Source organism: Mobula birostris, chromosome 7 (assembly GCF_030028105.1).
Source record: "Mobula birostris isolate sMobBir1 chromosome 7, sMobBir1.hap1, whole genome shotgun sequence".
NCBI lineage: Eukaryota > Metazoa > Chordata > Chondrichthyes > Myliobatiformes > Myliobatidae > Mobula > Mobula birostris.
The window spans coordinates 137465784-137482337 of record NC_092376.1 but is presented as its reverse complement, the minus strand read 5'-3'; the positions used below and the strand labels follow the sequence as shown (position 1 = coordinate 137482337).

The 16554-nt window shown below is 39.1% G+C and overlaps 1 long non-coding RNA gene across 1 annotated transcript; it reads right to left on the bottom strand.

The window, feature by feature from the left end:
* Positions 1-3414: 3414 nt before the first annotated feature.
* LOC140200826 (uncharacterized) lies at positions 3415-16270 on the bottom strand. Its single transcript, XR_011886741.1, has 3 exons — positions 16030-16270; positions 4021-4193; positions 3415-3926 (listed from the first exon to the last, which is right to left on the bottom strand). It is a non-coding gene; the product is annotated as an uncharacterized lncRNA (long non-coding RNA).
* Between the last annotated feature and the right edge of the window lie 284 nt (positions 16271-16554).

The window sequence follows — 16554 nt, the reverse complement described above, 5'->3', positions numbered from 1 at the left end:
CATAATCTAACTCCTTTTTCATACCACTATAATTTCCTTTACTCCACTGAAAAACTGCTACGTCAGACTTCATTATCTATCAAATTTCAAGTTGAACTCTATCATATTGTGATCTCTGTCTCTTAAGGGTCCTTTTACCTTAAACTCCCTAACTACCTCTGGTTCATTACATAAAACCTAATCCAGTATAGCTGATCCCCTATTAGGCTCAATGACAAGCTGCTCTAAAAATCCATGTCATAGGCATTCAACAAGCTCACTTTCTTGAGATCTATTATCAACCTAATTTTCCCAATCAACCTGCATGTTGAAATCTCCCATGACTATCATAACATTGCCCTCTTGACACACCTTTTCTATTTCCCATTGTAATCTGTGGTCCACATCCCAGCTAGTGTAGGGAGGCTTGTCTATAACTGCCAAAAGGTGCCTTTTGCCCTTGCAGTTTCTTAACCCAACCCACAAGGATTCAACATCTTCCAATACTATGTCACATCTTTCTACTGATTTGATGTTATTCTCCACCAGCTGAGCCACACCACTCCCTCTGCCTACCTTCCTATCCCTCCGATACAACGTATAACCTTGGACCTTCAGCTCCCAGCTACAACCATCCTTCAGCCACAACTCAATGATGGCCACAATATCATACCTGACAATCTGTAATAGTGCAACAAGATCATCCACCTTCTAACAATTTGAGTGCTGCATTTGCTACCCTTTTTGATTCTGCATCCTTAATGCACTGATACGCAACCTGCTGTTTAAAATTTTGTCCTATCATCTGCCTGCCATTCCTAACAGTCTGACTGCATGCTATCTTTGCTTTTTTTCCATCTGTCCTATCCTGAGTCCCTTCACTCTTGTTCCAACCCCCTGTTCCAATTAGTTTAGACCCTCGTCAACAGCTCTTACAAACCTGCCCGCAAGAATATTGGTCCCGCTGGGGTTAAGAGTCATACCTCTCCCAGAAGAGATCCCAATGATCCAAGAACCTGAAGCCCTGCCCCCTGCACCAGCTTCTCAGCCATGCATTAATCTGCCAAAACATCCTGTTTGAACCCTCACTGGTGCATGGCACAGGCAGCAATCCAGAAATTACTTCCCTGGAAGTCCTGCTTTCTACCTACCTCTCTAAATCCTCTTTTCAGGACCTCTTTGATTTTCCTTCCTATGGCATTGGTACCAATATGTACCAAGACATCTCTCCCTCCCTCTCCAAAATGCTGTGGAGATGATCCGAGACATCCCTGACCCTGGCTGCAGCACAGCAACATACCATTTGGGTGTCCCATTCACATCCACAGAATCTCTTGTCTGTTTCTCTGAGTACTGAGTCTCCTATCACTACCACTCCCCTCTTCTCTCCCTTTCCCTTCTGCAGCATGGACCTATGCTCAGTGTCAGTAACCCGGTCTCCATGGCATTCTCCTGGGAGGTCATTCCCCACAACAGTATCCAAAGTGGTATACTTATTATTGAGAGGAAAGGCCATAGAGGTGTTCTACATTAACTGCCTATTCACATTTCCATTTCTCCTGACAGACACCCAGCTACTTGCCTCCTGCAACTTAGGGGTGACTACTTCCCTGTAACTTTGATCAATTATCTCCTCACGCTCTCAAAAAGCTGAAGGTCATCCAGCTGCTGCTCCAGATGCCTAATACGGTCTTCAAGGAGCTGCAGCTGGATGTACCATGCATTTGTAGTTCCCTGACAGACTCTGGGTCTCCCAGGACTCCAACATCCAGCATGAAGAACACACAATGGCATTTACTACACTAGATAAAGTAAAGGAAAAAACAGAGGGAAGCTTAACAGAAACTTACCCAGAGCCAATGGCTCTTTCAAGCTGAAGCCTCCTTTGAACCGAAGCCTGACACTCCTACTCCCAGTAATGGCCACCCCAACAATGGTCACCCTGCTTGTCCCTGTGAGAAACCTCACTGTGTTCTGCTCCTGCTACTGATTGGGCCCCTGGAATGAGCCCAAACACCCTCGAATATCCTCATGACATCATTTGCTGTTGGATGCTGCACATCGGATTTCTGAATGGTTCATGAACCCATGAACACTACTTCACTATTTTCCTCTTGGTTTGCACTACTTACTTTTAAATATATTTCTTATTGTAACTTACAGCATACATTTGATATTTTACTGTACTGCAGCAGCTGCTCAAAAAATTCACCACATATGTCAGTAATAATATGAGGAATATGATTTAGATTCTGAGAAAAACTGATGAAGTATTTACACTCAGTGGCCACACCTGTACACCTGCTCGTTAATTCAAATATCGAATTGACCAATCATGCGGCAGCAACTCAATACATAAGTCATGCAGGCATGATCAACAAGTTCAGTTGTTCAGACCAAAAATCAGAATGGGTAAGAAATGTGTTCTAATTGACTTTGACTATGGAATGATTGTTGGTGCCAGATGCCAGACAGAGCGGTTTGAGTACCCCAAAAACTATTCAAATTCAAGTTTTTCACACACAACAGTCTCTAGGGAGTTTACAGAGTATGGCGCAGAAAACAAAAACACCTAGTGAGCAGCAGTTTGTGGGTGAAAATGCCTTGATAAAGACAGAATTCAGAGGAGAATGGTTCAAGCTGACAGGAAGGTGACAGTAAATCAAATTATCACTTCTCACAACAGTGGTGTGCAGAAGAACATCTCTGAATGTACAACACATCAATGCTTGAAGTGGATGGGCTCCAGCAGCAGAAATCTAATAACATTCACTCAATGCCCACTTTGTCTCCTGCCCAATAAGGAAAACTGCACCACTGACTACCATATTAGGTACCTCCTGTACCAAATAAAGTGGCCATTGAATGTAGTCTTCCTTATTGTAACTGAGCCCAAGTCAGTTTACACTGTCCAGATTGTCTGAACAAAACCATTCTAGTCTGATCTGAAGGCATTAGTTTTACAACTTGTCCTTTTTCTCTTTTATTAATTCTTTAAAAGGCTGTATTCACTTTAATTTTCAATACAACCTGTATAAGTGCAGATATTTCCATTATGCTTGTACTCATTATTAATAAAATTGCAATCTGCACCAAACACTACAAAAATCTTAATGGATCAGTTACATCAGAAAAATAACAAAATTTCATGTAGTTCTTCGTCAACAGTTTGATATCAGTTGAAACAATAACTTGAAGAGAAATGCCAACTAATTTGTAATGCATTTATTTATTTTTGATGTTGGTTAGTGAAATGTTTTCAGTATTTTCTGCTAGATAACACTTGAGCAGTGGGAATTCCATGTCATTTTTAAAATAAAAAGTGCCAAGAGAATGGCAATAGCTCCAAGGAATATTCCACCCACTTTTTTTAAAATTAGAAAGTCAACTCTAAATGAAATTGCACTTTATCGATGGCATTGTACACTAGCTTCCTTGTTGTTACAGTACAAATGCCAATAAGTTGGATTAAGGCTGAAGAAATTGCCAATAACATATTTCATATTTTTCACTTTGACTGTAATAAGCTTTTCATATACCCACTATATCATTAGCCATTAAATTCTTTCTCTGAGACCTTCATCCTTAATTGGAAAATACAGGTGCAAAGTTGCAAATGATGTAATAATGTATTCAAAAATTGTGTACATTATAATGTCCATCACATACACAAATTTATAGAACTTGCTGAGTGAATTTCCAGTGGTGGTCACAACTTTCACTGTTAGTATGCTTTGTATCGGAGTCTAGTTTTCTGACAGGAATCATCAGGTTTATAAGAAATTCATATTGTCACCAAGAAGTCAGCCTTTGACCTGATGGTCTACGAATGAATCTCAACTGCTGCCAGAAAAATCGGACACACACCTGCAGAATGTGCTGCTTTAGATCACAACATCTTGGATGTTCAGGCAATGTTACTTCTTTCTGGTGATTTAGTTGCTAGGCTGATGAAACAAAAGGCAATATGAATGCACTTAATAGTCCTCGAGCAAAATTCAATCTAATATATGTTGCAGATTTAATAACTGCATCACCTACCTTGTTTGGTTTTAGATGAGATATTTCCCAGGTTCAGTCACATCAAAAGTTGAGAGCCTAGAAAAACTTTAATGCTAAGAAAGGCTAGTTCGCCTGCACAAAGTTCCAGATTCATGAGCCTTGCCTTCATTTGTTCTGCTGTTGCAGACTGAGTTGGGGGAAATGGGATTTGCCTGTGGAGATGAGGTGAAGAGGTCAGTGAGATTTTGGTTTCAGTCAGGAAAGAGGGAGGTAAATGTCCAGGGGTGACTTGGGTCATTGCAGATGGAATTTGCCATCAGCCCTTTCTGTGTGGAGGGACAGCTATGGAGCTGGAATATGGTGGGGTTGCAATTGGCTGGGTAATGTTGGAACATAATTGAGGACAACATTAAGAGATGGGTTTTGATCTTACTGGATGTATTCCTACAACGTGTTCACAATGCTGAGCTTCCTGGGCTGATATCTAATCTGGCAATGTTTTCTTATTCTTGGCTTGATTTCATTGTGAGGACCTACTTCCCCAAAATGATCCATACAGTCCTAGTTTCCCAAGCTTCCTGAAACTCCCCACTGACACCAAACCAAGAATGCTGTTTTGATGCAGTAATCCATTAAACTCAACGATTTCTTGCAAAAACTCCTTAGTTCACTTGGCTACATTCTTAATTGCTCATGTTAGAGGCTTTGATCCCAGTATTTTTGATGAGTGTTGACTCTTTACACATTGGTAAATGTTTCCACAGTGTGATCTGCCAAATTATCATGCATGTGACTGAGGATCTCTTCAGCAGGACCATAGATGATGCAGTATTATTTCCATCTGAAGAGAAATACTGCTCACTTCTGGATCTGTGACTTACCCAAACCCACAGCAGTCAAAGCTGCCTATCTTGTGCTTGTTATTCAGAATCCTTCATATTGTTGGGGACACTTGCAGAGTGTTTCTATTGACATCTACAAATGTGTATGATTAAAGATTACTAGTTCTTCGGGGTCATCAGCCTAGTAAGGGAGTCACAAGACTGCATGGACATTCAGGTTTGTACTTTGGCTAACTTTCCATGGTGATCTTATTGTGTATCTATTGCTCAGTATGGCAATTCGCCACCATGGATCATCTGACAGTGTTTATCAATTGCCGAGGCTATAATTCCATCAATGTAAAGGTTGTACAAGACCCTAACATGAGTTTTTATTCAGTTATGCATAGAGTTTCCATTGCACTTTTACCCTTCTGAAATTCAAACTTCTTTTTATCTTCACACCTAGTAACACTTAGATGACATCATAAAAGTGAATGTCACAAAACCTAGAGCATCAGGAGGCTTTTAAAAACCAATACAATGCAACCTAAAAAGCAATAAGGAAGGAAAAGATGAAATATGAAGTTAAGCAAAGCAGTAATATAATAGAAGATACTAAAAGTCTTCTCAGATATGTAAAGAGTAGAAGGGATGCAACAGTGGGTATTGAACCACTGGAAAGTTACAATAGAGAAGTGGGAGTGGGGCTTAAAGAAATAGTGGATAATATGTATAAGTATTTTGTGTCAATCTACACTGCAGAATTCACCAGCAGCGTGCCAAAGATTTGAGAGTATTAGCTGGCAGAAGAAAGTTTAGTTGCTATTACTAAGGAGAATGTGCTTCTGTGTTGAAAGGTCTGAATGTGGATAGGTCATCTGGACCATATGGACTACACCCCAGTGATTTGAAAGAGGTATCTGAAGAGATTGTGGTGATCTTTCAAGAATCACAAGATTATGGAAAGTTTCCAGAAGAATAGAACATCGCAAATATCACTCCAGTCTTTAAGGGAGAGAGGCAGAAAACAGGAAATTATAGGCCAGTTAGCTTAATTCTAGTGGGTGGGAAAATGTTGGAGTCCACTATTAAGGATGAGACTTCGGGGTACTTGGAGCACAAGATAAAATAGGCTGAAGTCAGCATAGCTTCCTTCAGTGGAAATCTTGCGGACAAATATGTTGGAATTCTTTACGGAAATAACTGGGAGGATAGACAACGGAGAGGCAGTGGATGCTGGCTCCCCACAACTTTTGTCACCCTTAGAAATTGAGTAATTATGAACCTCCATTTTAAATATACACAATGACTTGGTCTCCACAGTCATTTGTGGCAATGAATTCCACAAATTGGCCATCCTTTGACTGAGGGAATTCCTTCTCACCTCTATTCTAAAGGGACATGCTTCTATTCAGCACTCATGTTGTTCAATGTAAGCAATTGTTTGGTATTACTAAGAAGTTTCATTACATTTAAGACACTCTATAAGTAAAATTTGTTGGTGTTGATTGATATTAAGTTACAAACCATTGTTTTTGCTCATTCACAAATTCAGGAATTGAATTTTACAATGATCATAGTACCTAGCATGATAACACAAGTATATGCACACTGTCTACATCTACTTATGACGGACATGGTTGATTGAAGTACACCCTGTTAAGCAAACAGTGTAAGATTTCTTACTCTGCCGTGATCTATCATTACTTGTGTTTAGTGATTAAAAATATTAACACAACACTTATTGAAAATGTTTACAGTGTACAGGTCAGGTATATTTCATTCAGAAGGAAGGACAAAGATGGCAAGGTAAGATGTCCTTGGACGTAGAGATAGGTGATGAATTTAAACAAGAAGAAAAATGATAAGTATACAAAGCCTAGGAAGGTAGAGTTAAACAGAGAACTTTGGAATTATAAAAAAGCAAGAAAACAATTTGAGAAGGGAATTTGGAAAGCCAGGAGGGGCTATGAAATGTCCTTGGCAAGTAGGACTATAGAGAATCCCAAGGCATTCAATACAGGTGTCAAGAGCAAGAGCTTAACTAGGGAGAAGGTAGGACAACTTAGGAATAAACCGGGAACATTTGCTTAGATGCAGAGGATGTGGATGCAGTGCTTAAAGAGTACCAAACCTCAGTAGGTAAGTCCCCAGGGCCTGATGGGATATACACCAAGTTACCGAGAGAGGCAAGGGATGAGATTGCTGGGGCCTTGACAAATATTTTAGTGTTCTCTTTAGCCACAGGTGAGGTCCCAGAATACTGGCGTGTAGCTAATGTTGTTTCATTATTCAAAAAGTTAACTGGGGAATATCCTGGATACCATAGGATAGTGAGTCTCAAGTCAGTGGTAGGGAAGTTACTGGAGAGAATTCTTAGAAATACGATTTATGAACTTGATTGAGTTCTTTGATGAGGTGATGATGGCCATTGGTTAAGGTAGAACTGTGGATGTTATCTACATGAATTTTAGTGAGGCGTTTTACAAGGTCCCTCATGGGAGGCTCATCCAGAAGATTAAGAATCATGGGTCTGTTATTAGTGGTGTACTGCAGGGATCTGTACTGGGACCTCTGCTGTTTGCAATATTTATAAATGACCTGGATGAAAATGTAAATAAGTGGGTTAGTAAGTTTGCAGATGATATGAAGATTGGTGGTGTTGAGGATAGTGTTGAAGGCTGGCAAAGGATACAGCAGGATAGGCATAGATAGAGTTGGCATTATCTTTTTCCCAGGGTTGAAACATATAATACCAGGGAGCATGTATAGGTGAGAGGCAGTAATTTCAAAGGAGATGTGAGGGGCAAGTTTTTTTACACAGAGATTAGTGGGTGCCTGAAATGAGCTGCCTGTGGAAGTGGTGGAGGCAGATACTTAAAGGACTTCTAAGTGTTGTTTAGATATGGACATGAGTGTGAGGGAAATAGAAGAATATGGACATGGTGTAGACAGAAGGAATTAGTTTAGTTGGCATTTGATTGTGAATTTAATTAGTTCAGCACAAAATTGTAGTTCAAAAGACCTGTTTAGTAAATGTATATTTTTCAGATGTTCCACCATCAAAGGGAAACATTCTGGATTTGTCAGCATTTTGAGGGAGTGATTAATGGGTTTCTCTGTGACAATGATCTGAGCATTAACATTTCCACTGTCTTCTGGAGATGAATTCAGAATTGGTTGGACCTAGGTTCTAACTTTTCTGTGGATTTGCCAGTTTTGTAGATGACTATGCACAGGAATTCAGAGATGGAAACAAATAACTGAAGGTCAGCCAATGCATAATATAATTACACAATGCACAATACAAAGCAATCACTTTTAACTTAGCATGAGCTCTGTATTGATAGTTGCTCCAGGATTTCCTTCAGCTCACAGTCTCTTGAAAGGGCAGTACATAATATTTTGTCTTCTCATGTCAGTGAGAGGTATGAATATTGGTCAATTTTTATGTGAAGGTCATAAAATTGCTTTTATAGCATAACTATCTGACCAATTTAATTTGGTTTATTTTGAGTCAAATGTATCCTTGCTTCAAGTTTACCTACCATATAAATATTTTCTTATGTCCTCAACTCTATACACCTTGTCTCCATTCCTTCAGAATGCAAAATTCCAATATTGTAAAGTAAACTGATGCTCATGGGTTCCACTCAATTTCAATTAAGATCCTAACGATTCCATAAGGATCCTAATTTGCATTGAGAAAGTATTATATATCTATTTAAAGTCTATGTTTTGATTTGCTCAGGTGCCTTTGGCATGCAATGGACACAGCTAAATTACTCCTACCTCAATCTACTTTGTAAAGTTCTCATGATCTTCTGTAGGTTGGTGTCTAAAGTTAGGAGATCTTTTCTGTGCTCTAGCTGAGCTATAGCCATGATCATGTCTGCAGAATGATATCTTATAGAAACATTACCAGGTTTTCCTATTACAACCACTAGATGTGCCTTGTCCCTAAATATTCCAGTATGGTTGCAAGGTAGACCCATTACAGGTGCTGCATTATGGAGTATAGGTGGGAAAAATTTGGAGAGATTCAAAATTGTGTATCCCCCAAGCTTCTCAAGCAATTAGAAATACCAACAGGCTTAAAAATGCATCAATTTGGAAAACGCATTCACTTATTTAAGTAGGGAAGTTATGTTGCAGCTTATACAACTTTGGAAATCCCACATTTGGAATGTTGTATATAGTTGTAGTCATTTCATTTACAGGAAAGACGTTGAGGCCGTGGAAAGAATGGAAAAGAGGTTCAGCAGGATGTTGCTTGGCTAAATGAGCACTACCTATAAGGAAACTTTGGACAAATTTGGAGAAGTGGAGGCAGAAATGTGACCTGATAGAAGTTTATAAAATTATGAAAAACACAGGTAGGTTAGAGCGTCAGAATCTTTATACTGGGATGACAATGTCAAATACAATGTATTGTTTTAAGGAAAGAGGGAGAAATTTTAAAGGAGGTTTACTAGACAAATATTTTTACAGAGTATTAGGTGTCTGGAATCCACTGCCAGGGCAAATGGAGGAAGTGGATAACTGGTAACTTTTAAGAGATATTTAGGTAGACAGATTTATAGACAGGGAATGGAGCAATATAGACCACTTGCAGACAGATGGAATATTGGCTGGCACAGACATCAAGACCCAAAGGGGTCAGTTCCTATGCTATACTGTTCTATGTTCATCTAAGGAGGTAATTTTGTGAAGTTATCTTGAGATTCTTCCATGGAGTTAAAAAGCCAATGAAAATAACAACTCCATTATCTAATCCTGTTAGCTCTGATTTTTCCAAGTCATACTTGGCTTCATAGTAACTTATAATGCTGAAGCTTTTCTGCGAGGCATCCCCTCACAACTGTATACAAAAAAAAAACGTAGTATTGCTTGACTCCTTGGATACCAATTTAATATCAAATTTATTGGGTCAGGGAGGACTTAAGTCCACACATATTGGCCTTGGAGTACTTCTGATCTCTTTAAACAAAGCATTCAGATTGCTTTCGGCTTTTGAAATATGCCTCTCATTATTTCCCCAGTGTTTGGGTATCCACTAGCACTCCTACCTGGCCTTTAAGCATTTCCTAGTGAATCACTTATGTGCAAACCTATCAAAATGTGCAAGCTGAGGGATGGTCTATATTGAGTAAAGCTGAACTTCCCTAGATGTCCAAGTCATGTCAGGTGCTGAGCTTGTTTCTAAATCAGTCCATATCTCCTGAAAGAGATCAAAACTTAGTGTGTCTGGGTGGGCAATATAAATTCTTGGAGAGTTTGATAATTGTTTGCCCTCTCAGGAACTCATATCAGGGCAGTCCAACCTCACAGGAAATTATTTTATCAAGCTTAAGCTTTATTGACCAAACATTGGTGAGTCTTTGCACAAAATTGATTTAATATGAAACTTTAAACATCACCCCTGCATTGAAGGAATGATTGAAAATAATTCCAGTGATGAATTATGTATTTAGTATTCATATAAGAAAATATTAACTCATAGCTGTATCTTCTTTGTTCTTCTGGTAAAATGAATGCAGAAATTATAAGACATATCATTTGTTTGAGTGAAGATGCAGTTTAAAAAATCAGGTTCAGTGGGCTGAACTTTAGCATCCTTTAAGGCAGCCATTCACAGATCAGTTTGCAATGGGCCGTTAAGCATGTCTGGGAATGTTCCTCTCTCTCCATAATAGTTGTCCTGCACTTGAGACCTGTTCCAAAGCACAAAATAGAGGAATATTTGATAAAATTAGCATTCCTCCTTTGGTACTATGAGCTGTATGCTGAGGGGTAATCAACACTGGTAGATTATACCAGATATGTTATTGAGACCTGAGGGGGAGATATCATTGATACTCAGAAATTTTGGTTCAAGCATGTGATAGCTTTCCAGTATTGTCTTTGTTTCAAAACCAGACAGGTCCAAGAACTGCCTTGTCTTATACGTTACACCTTCAGTGTTAATTTATTTCAACTCCTCATGATTATGTGTCCATAAATGCCAAGCTTTGAGAAGAGCATTCTCAGTAAATATTTTCTTTTATGTGAAATACATTTTGATTTTGTGTTTTATTTAATTCTGCTGTTTAAAATGACTCATGGATGTGGGGGAGTTTAAAGACTTCATTTTACATTGTGGCTGGTTTAATAAATTTGATCTAACAGTTGCTCAGCATGTTTACTTTATGAAGTACAGCAGTTTAACTGCACTTAATGATAATTGTGGCTTCTGAAAGATTAATGGAGAACTTGTAGAACAAACATGATGTATTAAAAATAAAATACCAATTTAATCCCATTCTATTGCAAACCAGAACCCACAACAACATACCTCCCTTGAGCCAATTACAAAATAAATGAAAAAAAAACACAAAAAAATTGAATAAAATAATTAAAAAATGTTAATATATTGAGGTTAGCAGAATATATGATATACTATGGTTGCAGCATGTGGGAGCTTCTAGATGCCAGTATAAACAAGTGTTTCCAGCTTGAAGAGGCCAAGCTGCAGACATTAGAGTAAATCATTGAGGTGAACCATTACTTGGATGCTTTGTACCAGGAGATGGTCACACTGTAGACGGTAGAAACTCTTGGTTTTATCAATGTTCAGGGAAGGGGAGTGTGACAGCAAGTGAGGCAGATAGGAGCCCAGGACAGCATGAGCACTGTAGCCTCAGTTATTGCAATGGGTTTGAGGTTCTTTGAATGGGAGTGCCAGCTGTAGGATGGTTGAACTGACTGGATATGACATCGTGGGGCAAGAAGCCATTCAAAGAAGAAGTTAGTATCAGTGGAGAACAATATGGCGAGGTGGAAGGGCACTGTTCACTCAGCAGAAAGCAAGAATGTAGATGGCTAGTTCCAGATTATGGAACTTCTGCACAAAAAATGATAAAGATCTACGTTTATGTATGTTAATGCCATAAACTAAGTAAAATGTTCTGTACAGTCAATATGAGAAGTTCTGTAACTGCATAGTAGGACAGGGTACAAAAGCAAGAGGTAATGGGAAGTTGTCAGAAATGTTGGTAAGAATAGCAGGGCATTTAAATCTATCTATGGATCAATAAAATCAGATGGTTAAAGGTAGCTTTGATGAGGAGCTTATGGGCTGTTTTCAGAAAATGCTTTCAGTGCAAAATAGATTCTGGAGCCAATCAGAGTTTAGATTTTAATAAACCTGGTAATGCAAAATGACCTGGGATTAATCAATCACCTCACAGTAGAGGGACACCCAATATAATATAATAGGATTTTACATTCATTATGAGTGTTGTAAGGATGGCTTAAGACTTGTCTCATAATCTTAAATAAGAATAATTATCAGGGTACAAATGTAGAACTAGCTCAAGTGAATTGGCACATGATGAATCCTAAGGGGATAATTTCTGTTTAAAAATCATGAAATAAATTATTAACATCCACAGTAATTTCCATATTAAATTATGTATTGTATTTTATATTATTCATGTTTCCTTACAACATAGAAGGGGAATCATTCAGCACATTGAGTCTTTCATGGCTCTCAGACCAATCCTATCAATTCCCTTCTCTCATTTTTTTTTCAAATTACTTATCTTCTATGGCATGCATATTAACACTGCCTCCTCTCCCTCTGATTCTCTTACCACTTACTTGCATTAAGGACGATTCAGGGCAGACAGCAGGACATCACTGGGATGTGGGAAGTAACTGGGAACACATGGAGGAAAGCACAGAATCATCAGAGATTCTGCAAAAATAGCATAGAATTGAACCCAGAGTACTGGAGATATGAGGAATCTGTACTATTTATTCTGCCACTGTGTCGCTGATTGCTGTTCTGAGTTTTGAAATGTAAGATTAAGTGTATTGCATTGAATATATTGTGCAAGCCTTTTGCATATTTGACATTATGAGAATTTTTTGAACTGTGCCAAAATTTGAAAGCTGCAATGTTAAAAATATTGTAATTACTTATGCAACATAACTCTGTACTAATGTAACTTCCCTACCGATGTTAACTCATCAGGGAGCCATCACATCAGTGCTCTTTCATCACTTGCAAGCTTTAATCTCATTAGAATGAAGCTAAGGTGTTCTGCTGCTCATCTTAATGGTAGAAATATTGGGATAGATTCTCTATAGAATTAATGGTAGAGTTTTATATTTGCATTGGTATTATTCAGTAAAATCATTGTTAATCCCAGTGATTACTTTTAATGTTAATGCAATATGGATTTTGAATATATGAAAACGTGAAAGAAGAATAAATAAAATCTTGAGCTATCATGAGTGGATTCACCGATAATAAATATTAACCAGAATATTAAGGAGAAGTTTCAACTAGCATTCGGAAATTTACAATTTATGCAATATTCTACGTCAAACTCATTAATGGTTTAGTCGATACTGCAAACTCAATATTGCAACATAGTTAAAAGTTATAAATTCAAGGCATTCATCAGATGCTGGAAGTCCAGAACTATATGCTAGGGGAACTCAGCAGGTCAGGCAACAGTTTGGAGAGGACCAATGCTTTGAACAGAGACCCTTTATCAGTACTGGAAAAGAAGGGGAAGGGGCCAAGATAAGAAGGAGGGGGGAGGGGAAGGAGTACAAGCTAACAGGTGACAGTTGGAACCAGGTGAGAGGCAAGGTGGGTTTGGGGTGGAATTAAAGGGAGGAAATTAATTCAGCATTATCTCCTGTTGTATGGTTGTTGCAAGCTGAGTCCTCAACCAGTTTTAGGCGTAATTTCTTCAAAAAAGCCATATTAGTAGTCTCACAAGAGTGTTACGCTTTACAATGCAGAAGAATGAAGGAGTCTGTGATAACTCAAATCATGAAAATAGTAGATGATAGAAAGAGCACACCTGTGAAATTTACAAATACATGTAAAAAGGGAGTTTGAATTTGAACTAAAGTAGTATGCTTCAAAAATGGTTTTGTTGAATTATCAGTTAATGTCAATAGGGCTGATGATGTGGATGAGGAATACATTGCCCCACACAGGATGAATCAGAAGTAAGAGATCTCTACCCATTTGTCACCACAATGAAATTACGATTGATGATGTGATTGGAATGGGTAACATTGGGAAATTCCCACCTTCTCTGAGCAGAAGTCAGGCATCCTCACCACAGGAAGTAGTCTCCCTGTTTCTAGGCAGCAATAAAAAAAGAATAGGCAAAGTAACAGAAGTCTCAACTGGTGATTGAGAAAAGCCCAAATGCCCATGCAAGTCCAAGTCATCTTTGAGATGACGCTGAGCTGCGGCCTCCGTTGAGGTTGCGTGTTTTAGTTATTTACTAGTGGGTATCTTTTGGGTTCTTGAGGATGGTTTTGCGGACAGAGAAGGGGGTTGCGGTCAGGTTAGAGTTTAAGGACATGGATGTGGGGAATTCGAGGAATTAAAGTACAGGCTGGGGTCTTACTTCTCTTCACCACGTTTGAAGGACAGAGACACAGGCATAGGATGCCCGCATGCTGGTCAGGATATGCAGCTGGATATTGGGCTGACAGTCCAACACAGAGAAGGGCTGATGGCTCCCCAAGTTCAGCGAGTTGTTGGCGAGTTCTGGATTCAGATTTCTGTGCACACAGGAGGAACAAGGTTTGGGAGTTGGCAAGACCAGAGGTTGAAGCCTAGTGTTCAGGGTCCCATCATAAGTGCGTCCAGAATTCAAGGCCTAGTGTTCAGTGATCATTGGGTCCTGTGATCAGTGCTGAGGACAGAGACCTGAAGATCAAATCAGAAGAGAAAGCATTCAGTCCTTTGGCCGGAGCTCTGGGTTTGCAAATCTCCGTGAGTCCACTTGAGTAGGCGAAGGTCCTGTGTCTGCATGTCCACATCCGAAAACAAGTCCACTGGAGGCTGGAAGCAGGCAGCCTGTCTTGGGGTTAGAGGACTGTGTATGTGTGTGGGTGGGAGAGAGGAACAGGTCTTGTTTGCCATTGAATTGAATGATCTTTATTGTCATTATACATAGGTACAATGAAACTCTGTTTTGCTTCCTCTCAGGCAATTAAATAAAACAGTAGGTAAAAACAAGATAGTAATAGAAAAACAGTATTAAATACATAAGTAGCAGAAAATAAGTTGCAGCAGCACCAGAATATCACAGAAATGCACAAAGTGCCATTAGTGCAAGTATTTGAGTCCTTGTGTGTGCTCACAGTTTCAGTCATTGTCCTGTGGGAGTGGTGTGATGGAGGCCACAGCTCTGGGATAGAAGCTGTTCCTCAGTCTATTTGTTCTGGCTTTTAGTGTCCTGAACCTTTTACTGGATGGCAGCGGGTCAAACAGGGAGTGGCCGGGGCGTGATGCTTGTTGTGTTCTAAGCATTAAAGTATGCATACAGAATTTGTGGCAACTTTTGTGGGATGCCCCAGCACACCTGAGAGTATAGTAGGAGCCATACATTTATTTGTTGTCTGTCTGTATTGTATTTTTGTTGCACATCTTCACTCTGGGCTAAAGGAACTTCTCACGTGGGTTTGGGTGGCATTTAGTGGGTGGCGTGCGGCATTGGGTGATGGTTAAAATAAACGAATATAGTCACCTGTTCACCTTCATGTTGGCATAAAGAGGGGATGAGTAGGCAATATATATTTTTTGTTGATGGCTCATCCTTACTTGAATTTGATTCGATTATGCTGGTCTTAGGTTGAATATGATCCAATTACTTTTGCATGAATTATGGAAGAGTGGAATGATTTTATTTTTGGTTTGTATAAAGGATTAAACGTACTTTTTTGACTTGGACTTCATTTAATTGGAAGCGAGTCATACTGTGTGACTCCCTCTCTTAGCCTCACAATGACTTATAGTTTATTTTCAAGTAGTTACTATATTTTATCAATGAATTTTTTTATGTAACAAACAAACACCAGCTTATGGTGTCACGTGTCCAGCAACAATGGAAATGAAATTGAGTCAAGTTATATAATCAAGCAACGATATTTATTAACCTCTGCTCAAAACATCGAAAAGTAAACGAACGACTAACTTAACCGGAAGTTAACAGTTAGGCGACTATATCGAACAGTCAAAATTATAAACTGTTCTCATCCAAGCACAGACTTAAAATGGTAAATTCAAAAGTCCATGTGATTTATATAGTCATTAAGGAGAGACATCTCCAAAACAACGAATCCTTCGAAGTAATGACGAATTGTCAATCTCAGCCGAGAGATGCCTTGTCCAAAGGAATCACGAAGAAATAAAGGAACTGACCTTTTGACTGGAGGGTGGTCACTGCACAAACCTTCCCGACCTTGCAGGGGTTTTACTCAAATGTGTAGGCCACAATTCCCGAACAAAGATTTAAAAAGTCGATCATCCCCAAGAAGCTGAACGACATTAACTTTACCCAGTCCTTTGCTCGGATAACTCTGGCAATGTCTTCACTCTCCAATATTAGACTGTAAAAGTAAAACAAAATGTCCAACAAACAAAAGCTGGCAGTGATGGGCGAAACTGCTGGCAACAACGTTACACTAAAAATAAAAATGAGAACTGCGTCACCATGGCGGGCTTTTTATTTCATACGGTGCCATCACGTGACATTACTTCACCCCATTATCACAAGACCATTACATCATTCCAATAGCATGAGACCATTACATCATGCTCACAAGATAATTACATAATGCTCATGGGATATGTAACAATGGCAAAGCCATCAGCATGGACTACTTCACACAATGTTTCATGTTCTGGATGAAGAGGACTGTTGAACTGCTTGAACTGTTGGAGGAA